The 9,493-nt window shown below is 47.0% G+C and overlaps 1 protein-coding gene and 1 pseudogene across 1 annotated transcript in view; one reads left to right on the top strand and one right to left on the bottom strand.

Annotated features, from left to right (window-relative positions):
* The window catches only part of PLEKHG4B (pleckstrin homology and RhoGEF domain containing G4B), a 91,827-nt gene extending 91,623 nt beyond the window's left edge, over positions 1-204 (bottom strand). Inside the window, exon 1 of the mRNA XM_073891144.1 lies at positions 163-204. The gene's annotated coding sequence lies outside the window, so the exon portion shown is untranslated. The remainder of the gene's footprint in view (positions 1-162) is intronic.
* A 7,550-nt stretch (positions 205-7,754) lies between these two features.
* LOC141372425 (histo-blood group ABO system transferase 2-like) overlaps positions 7,755-9,493 on the top strand; it is a 15,592-nt pseudogene continuing 13,853 nt past the window's right edge.

Consider the following 9,493-nt stretch of genomic DNA (forward strand, 5'->3'; position numbering starts at 1 on the left):
CCCCCCCTTCCCCGCCGGACGGACACCCGCCCCCCGCGGACCCCTGCCCCCGCGGACCCCCCCCCCCGCCCCCGCAGACCCTCTCCCCGCCCGGCAGACCCCCTCCACTCGGCGGGACGCGGAGGGGCTGGGAGTACTGCGGGGAGGGGGCGCCGCTCTCACCTCCCGCTGGCGCACCCAGCGCGCAGGTGCCCTCACCGGGGCGGTCATGGGGGCGGGGGCGCAGGGCTCCTCCCTCCGAAGCAAGCGGGGGTGGTGGCGGGGCGTTTGCTTTTACTTTTGTTCTCACAAAGCCTCGGGGCCTGGGGCTGTGTTCGCAGACCGTCCGATTTCCGCCAGTGTAGACAGACCAGAGCCTGATTTCTGCTCGGGAAGACCATCAGACCTTGGTTTCCCACAGTGTAAACAGACTCGTACCTGATTTACACCCGTAGAGACCAACTAGCTTCCCCTTCCCCTCCAAGGGCGCACATGGGCTGATGGGATGCCAGCAGAGCCTCCTTGGGGGGCAGGGGGAATCTCACAGAAGACCCCGCCCATCTTTAGGTCTCTCACCCAGCACTGTCTTGACGAGAAACATGGGCACTGGTTCATCCCACCCAATGCAGGACAAATCTGCTCGTTTAGGGATAAAGTGCAATTGTACAGAGGAATAAGCAGCTTTGGAACAGGAAGGCTCCTGGCCACAGGTTACAGAACGAATAAAGTTGAGGGAGGCAGGGAGGAGTTGCCCTCCTTCACCCATCTCATTGGCTTTTTTGAATTCTTCTGGTTGTCCCCTGCCTCACTCATCCGCTATGCTTCCTGGAACCGCCAGCCCTGTCTCAGTACTTGGGGACCTGGGTGTTCTTGGTCCCTGAAGCCCCCAACCATCGCTGCCTCGTCCCGTTCTCACCTGCTCTTCCTGTGGGCGTCCTGCCCTTGATGCTCCAGGAATAGGAACCATTCTTTATAAACCCGTGCGGTCCCAAAGCACCTGTCAGGACAGAACTTGGGAATGTTGGCACGCCTCCAGAGCAGGCGACTTTGTCCCTGGTCAGCTCCTCCAGGATCCAGAAGCTGCCCTCAGGGGAGGTCAACAGTTGTTGACCTGATGCCAGGTCAGGGTGCAGCCCTGGAATCTCACTCTTACTGGAGACTTTGGGGCCTACAGGGGAAGCGCGCTTGCCACATCCGTCGTGCAGAGGGAAAGCAGAGCCTGCACAGGAACAGCGCAGTTTTTAAGAATCTGGGTCCTTCTTTGTTGTGTATCCATAGAGTCAGGAGTGTTTTCTAAGAAATTTTCCCCAAAATTTAGACTCCTAAGATGGCTTGATTTATTCCAAAGGTACTTACGAATCACCAACTTTTGGCCAGTCACTGCATGGCCCAGTCAGGCCCCTGGGGGTCTGACATTCCAATGGAGGGAGACAAACAATAAAGCAATGAACAGAGAAAAAAGCAAAAAAAGAAAGCACAATAAAGCAGGTGGTCCTGGCAGAGAAGACTATACAGGGACCAGTGTGGAGGGGATCTGCTTGTTACTTCCATGTGTGCAAAGGCCCTGGGGTGGGAATGGTTCCGGTGTGCTTGAGGAAGGCTTTGTACCTGGGAGCATGGTGAAGGAGGGCAGACGCAAAGCAACCAAGAGTGGAAATGCAGCAGGGATGAGTAGGTCATGGCGATGAGCTTTGTTTTATTCTGAGTGTCATGAGAAACCACCGTGGAGAGAGTTTGGGAAGGAAGTGACATTAGCTGATTTACATTCCAAACATGTCACCCTGGCTGCAGTGTGGAGACCACAGCTGGTTGAGGCAGGGGGACCCATCAGGAAGCAACTGCCACAGTGTCAGTGAGAATGATGGGCTGAGTAGAGGTGGGAGTGACAGAGGTTATGAGAAGCGGCTGCAGTAAAGTCAGAGAGATCTGAGAGAACCAGCTGGTCGCTGGATCCCTGGAGAATCAGGGAAAGAACAGCCGAGGAGGACAGTGGCCTGTGCCAGCCCCCAATAGCATACTGTCCTGCATGTAGAAGCTGGAGACTGCAAAACTATGTGCCTCAGATCCCTTGCATCTGAGAGCAGATGTGCCTGGTTTTGCTAATACATGCACCACATAAAATGTGGAAGGAACCACAGGAAGTAGCAACTCTTATAGCAGATTGGCAGTGGAGGTGTTTGGTTCATTTGGGCAGTTTGGGTCTCATCCCTGGCAGCTGCAGTGCTGAGCAGAAGGAAACAGGGCTGTGGGGAGGTTCCCTAAAACAATTCTCCAGTACGGTTGGGTGTTTCTCTAACGTTCCTGGATGTTCCTGTTTACCTGACCTTCGCACAGATGCTATAATTTACCTAATAGCTTTTAATACATCCCTTATTGCTTAAATTAGCTACAGTAGATTCTGGTGTCTGCAGTTGAGAATCAGCACCAAAACACCAATTCAAGGATTTGGGGCCTGATCAGCAGGTGAGGAGGTTGGCCCCCTTTACTGAGGTGGGAGAGACTTGGGAAGAAGCAGGCCAGGGAGGAGAAAGTATGTTGACACTGGGATATCTGTTAGATGTGTTGGGCTGAGAGCAGAGGTCAGGCTGGAAACAGAGCTGGAAATGCCCACACACGGGTGTGTTTAGAGACGAGCGACTGAACGTGTGGACAGAAGGGAAGAGGGGCCACGATTGACATGGGGAATGTGCCCACATTTCGAGGTTGCAAGAGTAGATGTGCATCCTCAAATTCTTCCAAAAAACTGTAGAGGAGGGAATACTTTCTAACTCATTCTATGAGGTCAGCATTACTCTGATCCCAAAGCCAGAGAAAGGCATCACAAGAAAACTACAGGCCAATATCCCTGATGAATATCCAAAGACGCAAACAATTTCAACAAAATTTTAGCAAATAGAATCCAACAGCAAATTAGAAGCGTTACTCACCATGAATAAGTGAGATTGATCCCAGGAATGCAAAGTGGCTCCACATGAGAAAACTGATGGAGTACATCACCTTAACAGAACAGTGGGGGGAAAAAAGCTTGCCTTGATTGACACAGGAAAGGTATTTCAAAAAATCCAACACTATTTCATGATAAAAGCTCTCAGAAAGCGACAATTAGAGAGAAAATTCTTCAACGTGATAAACAGTATTTATGGAAAACCCAGTTAACATCATTCACAATGGTGAAAGACTGAAAACTTTCTCCCTAAGGTCGGGAATAAGACAAGGATGTATGCTTTTGCTACTTCTACTCCACATTGTGCTGGAAGTTCTAGTCAGAGATGTTAGCGATAATGAAATAAAAGACATTGAAATTGGAGAGGAAGTGGTAAAACAATCTCTCTTCATAGTGACATGATCCTATATATAGAAAATGCCAATGAATCCACCAAAAAGTTACTAGAACTAATGAATGAACACAGCGAAGTTGCAGAGTACAAGACCAATACACGCAAATCAGTTGTGTTTCTAATACACCAGCAATGAATAATTTAAAAGTGAAATTAAGAAAATAATTCCATTTAGAATACCATCTAGAAGAGTTACTTAGGACTAAATCTAATCAAGGAAGTGAAAGACTTGTATGCTGAAAACTACCAAACATTGCTGAAAGAAATTAGAGATGACCTAACAAATGGAAAGACATCGCATGTCCATGGATAGGAAGAGTTAACTACATCAAGATGTCAGTGCCACCCAAAGTCATCTACAGATTCAACATAATTCCTATCAAAATATCAGCAGCCTGTTTTTTTTTAAGATGGAAAAGCTGATCCTCAAGTGTCCCCTATAGCAAAAACAATCTCGAAAGAAAACAAAAACAAAAACAACAAAGTTAGAGGACTCGCATTACCTGCAAAGCTACAGTAATTAAAACTCCCACGGTATGGCCCTGACATAAAGACAGACATATAGATGAATGGAACAGAATAGAGAGCCCAGAAATAAATATTTGCATATATGATTAAATGATCTTTGACAAAGGTGACAAGAACATTCAATGGGAAAGGAGAGTGTTTTCAATAAATGGTGCTGGTAAAACTGGACATCCACATACAGAAGAATAAAATTGGACCCTTACTTCACGCCATATAAAAACTAACCAAAATGGATTTGGATTTGGCAGTGGTTTCTTAGATATGACACCAAAAACCATAAGCTACATAAGAAAAAATACATAAATTGGACTTCATCAAAATTTGACACTTTTGTACATCAAAGCTCACTATCATGAAGACAACCCACAGAATGGAAGAAAATATTTGGGAGTCATATATTCAATAAGGGATTAGTATCCAGAGTCTGTAAAGAATTCCTAAAACTCAACGACTGAGACAAACAATCCAGGTAAACAACAGAGGACTTAAATAGACATTTCTCCAAAGAAGATAAACAGAGGGTTAATAAGCACATGAGAAGATGCTCAACATCATTAATCACTAGGGATATGTAAATCAAAACCACAGTGAGATACCTCACTAGGATGGCTTTAAAAAGGGGAGGATGAATAATAAGTGTAGGTGGGGGTATAGAGAAATTAGAACCCTTGTACATTGATGCTCTTGGGAATGTAAAATTCTTCAGCCTCTGTGGAAAAGTTGGGCATTTACTAAAAAGTTAAACATAGAGTTGCTATGTGACCTAGGATCCATTCCTGAGTACATATCCAAGAGAAATGAAAATATAAGTTAGCAGAAAAACTTGGACATAAATGTTCATAGCAGCACTCTTCACAATTGCCAAAAGATGGAAAGAATCCAATTTCTACCCACAGATGAATGGACAAAGAAAATGTGGTATATCCATACAATGGAATACTCTTCAGTCACAGAAAGAAATGACAGTTTGATTCATGTTACAACATGGATGAGCGTTAGAAACATTTTGCTAACTGAAAGAAACCAGACACAAAGACCACATATTGTATGATTCTATGTACTTGAAATATCTGGAGTAGATAAATCCATAGAGATGGGGGTTGGGGGGTAGCTAGGGAGAGGGGCTGGGGGGTGGTTAATGCTCCCGGGATACAAAGTTTCCTTTTGGGGGAAGGGCAGTGTTCTGGAGCCAGACTGTGGTGATGTTTGCATTACATGTGAATTTACTAAATACCACTGAACTGTACACTTTGAAATGGCTGAAATGGTGAATTTCATGTTATGTGAGTTTTACCTCACTAAAGATAACTTGTAAATAGAAGAACAGAATATGAGAAGCAAAACCTTAAAAAAGAGAAGATTGTGGTGAAATTGGGATAGGGAAGTATTTGATAAAGGCAATGCACAAAGCGTGAACTATGGATAAAATGACTGATATATTTGACTATATTAACATTAAATTTAATGAATTTAAATTCCTATTCAGGGACATGTGGGTGATGAATTTAAAAGATAAGCCACAAAGTGGGGGATGTTTGAATCTGTTGTAGTCAATAGTGATCAAGATCCAGAACACAGAAAGAGTTCCTAAAAACTCAGAAAGAAAAAAAAGTGAGACAGAGAGAGACAGAACTGACATTTCAAAAGACTAAACTCTAATGATCAATAAACAAAAAATGTTCATTCTTTCTAGTAATGAGGAAAATGTAGGTGTAGACAAACTCTCATATCTGTCATTTACCAAAGTAGTTAAGGCCTAAAAATATTTAAAGTTAAAAATACTTTTTATAAAATATATCAAGCTAAAACATTTAATATTTTAAAATAGTGTGGCCTAAAAATCCCAAGTGTTTGGTGTTTGCTGAGTGTTGGTGGTGAGTGTCTGTGGACATGGCAAAGAAAATTCACGGTCAGCAAATCCCGAGAAGGCAGACACACACCTGAGAGGAACAGCTGCAGTGTTCTAGGGGCTCAGCAAATCCTCACTCTAGCACTGTCATGCCAGTGTCAGAGGCACCCTAAATGTCCACCAATAGGGGGACAGAGAAGCACATCGTGCACTTAAACAAAGGAGCAGAGCAGATAAAATGGATGAACACAGAGAAGCCTTAAGGGCGATGTTGAGTAAAAAAGAGAGCAAGTTACAAAAGGATCAGAATGGAGTGGTTCATCTAGGTAAACCCAAAATGCTCTGGATGGTTTATCAGCACATGCCCATGCTGTTAAAGCATAAAATCATGCATGGGATGTCACACACAGTTTAATGTCTGGTCAGATCTCCCTGTGGGTGCATAGCACCTGTAATGCCTTTTCTCTGTGTGGAATCTTGCACTACGAACCACAACATTTGCAGCAAATTGTGCTGTCCAGGGCTCTGGTTTTCAACTTTCAGTTTTTATTGTATTCTACATCTGCTTCTGCCTTCAGTTTAAGTTTTAATCAGAGATTATCTTGGGAAATATGCTGACCACACACAAGAATTACACGTGAAACTGCTGAGTGGGCGTCCTGGTGAGGCAGGATGGATGGAGCGTCTATCAGATGAGAATTCCATAAAGGAGCAGCCCACACTGGTCTGCATCCGTGCCACCACAATGCTCTGGGAACCCCTTGCAGCAGAACACTATGCACCTACAGGCTATGGTGGAAAGTCTCTGCAATGGGCATTCCATTCACCAGCCAGAGGGAAGCCTGTGCTGGGGCCAGCTTGGGTGCTCTTTGTGGAGCATCTGTGTGCACTGGGGCAGGGCCAGGCTCAGGGAGGGTCCCACCCTGGTTCAGCCCTTGGTGCCTTGCCCCTTGGTGTCCCTTCTCCTGCAGGCTCTCTCACAATGGCGGCCTTCCTCCTGCCCTCCCTTCCTCCCTGACCTTAGGCATCCTGTGCACTGGACTAGCTTGCCCCATCTGTCCTTTGAATTTTTCACCTTTATCTCTGAAGATAAAGGAAATGCAGACAGCAGCAAGCAGAAGGAAGTGTGTTTGGGGAGTGGGTGTGGATGCTACTCATTCATTAACCCACACCAGGGCGGCCATGAGGTTGGCCTCCCAGGGAAGCAGCAGAGAGATGAAGGAAGCACCCTCTTCTGGGCACCTGCTGTGCTCTGGACACTGAGCTGGACGTGCACAGATAGATGTGGACCCTGCTCTCAGAGGCCTCCTGTCCCAATGGCAGAGAAGGCCCCAACCAAACCGAAGACAGAGTAAGTTTTGAGAAGCACTGAGAGGAGACAAGATGGAAGAGAGCAGGGCTGGGATCCAGCTGTAGACACGTCAGGCTAAAGGAAGAGAGGGCTCGCTGCCCAGAGGTTAGCGGCCAGGCCCACCCCACAGAGGGAACAGCTGGTACATCGGCCCTGAGGCAGGATGAGCAGGGTGCATTCTGGGATCACAGAGGGGTAGTGTGGGGGCTGGGGTCACGGCCTGTGCAGCTCTGGGGTGTCCTTGGGGAGATGACATCATGGCTATGCATTGGCTTTCTGTGGCTGGAACAGGAAGTGTCTGGTGAGGGGGCTGGGTCCCCCCTGCTGACAGCACCATGAGGCTCCACCACCAAGGGTCAGGGCCTTGGCAGATTCGGGGCCACAGCTACAGTTTGGCCTTTACTTTTTGAGCATTTAGGTTCTGTCATTTGAACATTTTCAAGTCTTAAAGAGATATTTTTGAGCGTGTTCTAAGACCCAAATTGGTTATGAATTCTGCCCTTCTTCATCTACTTGTTTGTAGAATATTTTAGCTTTTCATATTTTTTATTTTATAGACACCACTTAAATTTAACATCTGGATAGTTCATCTCCTTTTATTTCAACCCCTTGTTTTTCTGATAAGTTATAGTAAAGGAAAATAGTAACAGAAAATATTAACTTTCCAGGAGAATGTTTCCACAGTCCCGAAACATCAGAAAGTGGCCAAATGGCTGTGACCGCCCTCGGGATGCCCAGCACAAAGATGCAGTGTGCTCACACCCGGCGCAGGACTTCTGCTGTGAGGCTGTCCCCGTTCTTGAGGTGGTGCTGGCCGGCTGACCCCGTGCACAGGTCACGGAGCTCGCTGGGCATGGGCTCTATCAGGTGAGAGGGCTTGTCTCCCAGACAGCCCCCTTCACAGCTCACACGGAACCCTGAGCGAAAACCCTTATGTCCTGGGCCTCCACAGTACGCCTTTCGAAAAACTCTCCAACGTTTGCTCATTGAGGACAAAGTAGGCAAACAAAGATGACCTGCAAACACCTGTTTGAAGCAAGTAAAAGTTTTACTAAAGAGCCGTTTCTGTTGAAGGTTTTGCTGTAATATTTAAATGTTTTTTTCTCAATCGGCATTTCATATTTAAATAAATACCATTGAGATAAAAATCTCTAACATGTAGAAAGTTTCTTATATGTTAATTTGTTTCTTCTGAGAAACAAAGAGGAACTATACCTCTCTCTATCATAGCAGGACAATCATGGAGCACATGAATTAAAATTGTTTCCACTTCAGAAATAGTGAAAACCAAAATAATAAGAGGGTTTAGAAAATCCACCTGTTCTAATCCTGCAAACCCTTTGCCCCCTCCAGGGAGCTCAGTGGGAGATGTGGGGAACCGTCTGCTCACACTCATTCCATTGTACTCAGGATTTTACTCTGACAAAGAGAGACTCCCCTCCCACGGAGGCAAACATCCAGTCAGTCTTGGAATGTGAGTTATTTCAGAGCAGGGCCTCCTGTGTGTTACAGCACACTGGGGGGACCTGCCCCTGAGGACATGGAGAGCCCCTGTAAAAGCAAGCCATGGTGTGGGCTCAGACGCTACAGTCCTGGGCCACCATACCTCAGCCAGGTCTGGGCTTCAAGAACATTGTGGAGGGCTGACCCATCTCCCACTCCTACAGAAGTTGTTTACTGCCCTTAAGACAGGTCTGAGCCAGCTTTGGCTGCCTTTAGTGGAGTGTGGGGGCAGGAAACAAGTGGAAAGTCTCCAGAGCCACAGATCAGTCATACTCTGTGCCCACAGGGACTTTGCACTGCTTCTGCCCATCCCCCACCCAACTCCTGCTCATCTGCAGATCTCAGCTGAAACCCTCCCTCTGCCAAGCACCGCACCCCACCTCTTGAGGCAGTCTGGGGCCCTTCCAAAGGCTCTCCCCGCAGCCACAGGTAGCTTTTGTCCTGTGCACCTTTGCATGTTATTCCTGTGGCTGTCACAGTAGCCTCTGCCTTCCCCACTAAGGCTTTGACTCCAGGAGGGCTGCACCCATCCTCTGTCCCCTACAGGCACCAACAGTGAGGGAGGTGTGGCAGAAATGGAGTTTTTGCCGTGTATTCCAAGCATTACCTCAGCTAAATGTGACCAATATACGCGGTCTGCTGAGCTTAGCCTAGCGAGAAGCCGGCTCACACCATCTCTGACACAGGGACTTGAGCCAGGGAAATGAGGTTCCGGTAGCAAGGGTGGAAGTGCCACCTCCCAGTTGGACAGCTATGGGTGGGAAGGCCTGTGGCCCTGGACTGGGTGGACCTCCGCAGGCCCTTCCTGTCCCCGGGCCTGACCTCTGACTACAGGGCCAGGAGCAGAATGCTGTGACAAGAGGCTCTGCAGTCAGACCCGAGTGGGTGGTCAAACAGAGGACGTGCCCCCTAACCTGTAGAAACACAAGGAGAGCTCAATCCCGG

This window comes from Callorhinus ursinus, unplaced genomic scaffold (assembly GCF_003265705.2).
Source record: "Callorhinus ursinus isolate GAN/ISIS: 27379988/994484 unplaced genomic scaffold, GSC_fseal_2.0 scaffold3, whole genome shotgun sequence".
NCBI classification, from domain to species: domain Eukaryota; kingdom Metazoa; phylum Chordata; class Mammalia; order Carnivora; family Otariidae; genus Callorhinus; species Callorhinus ursinus.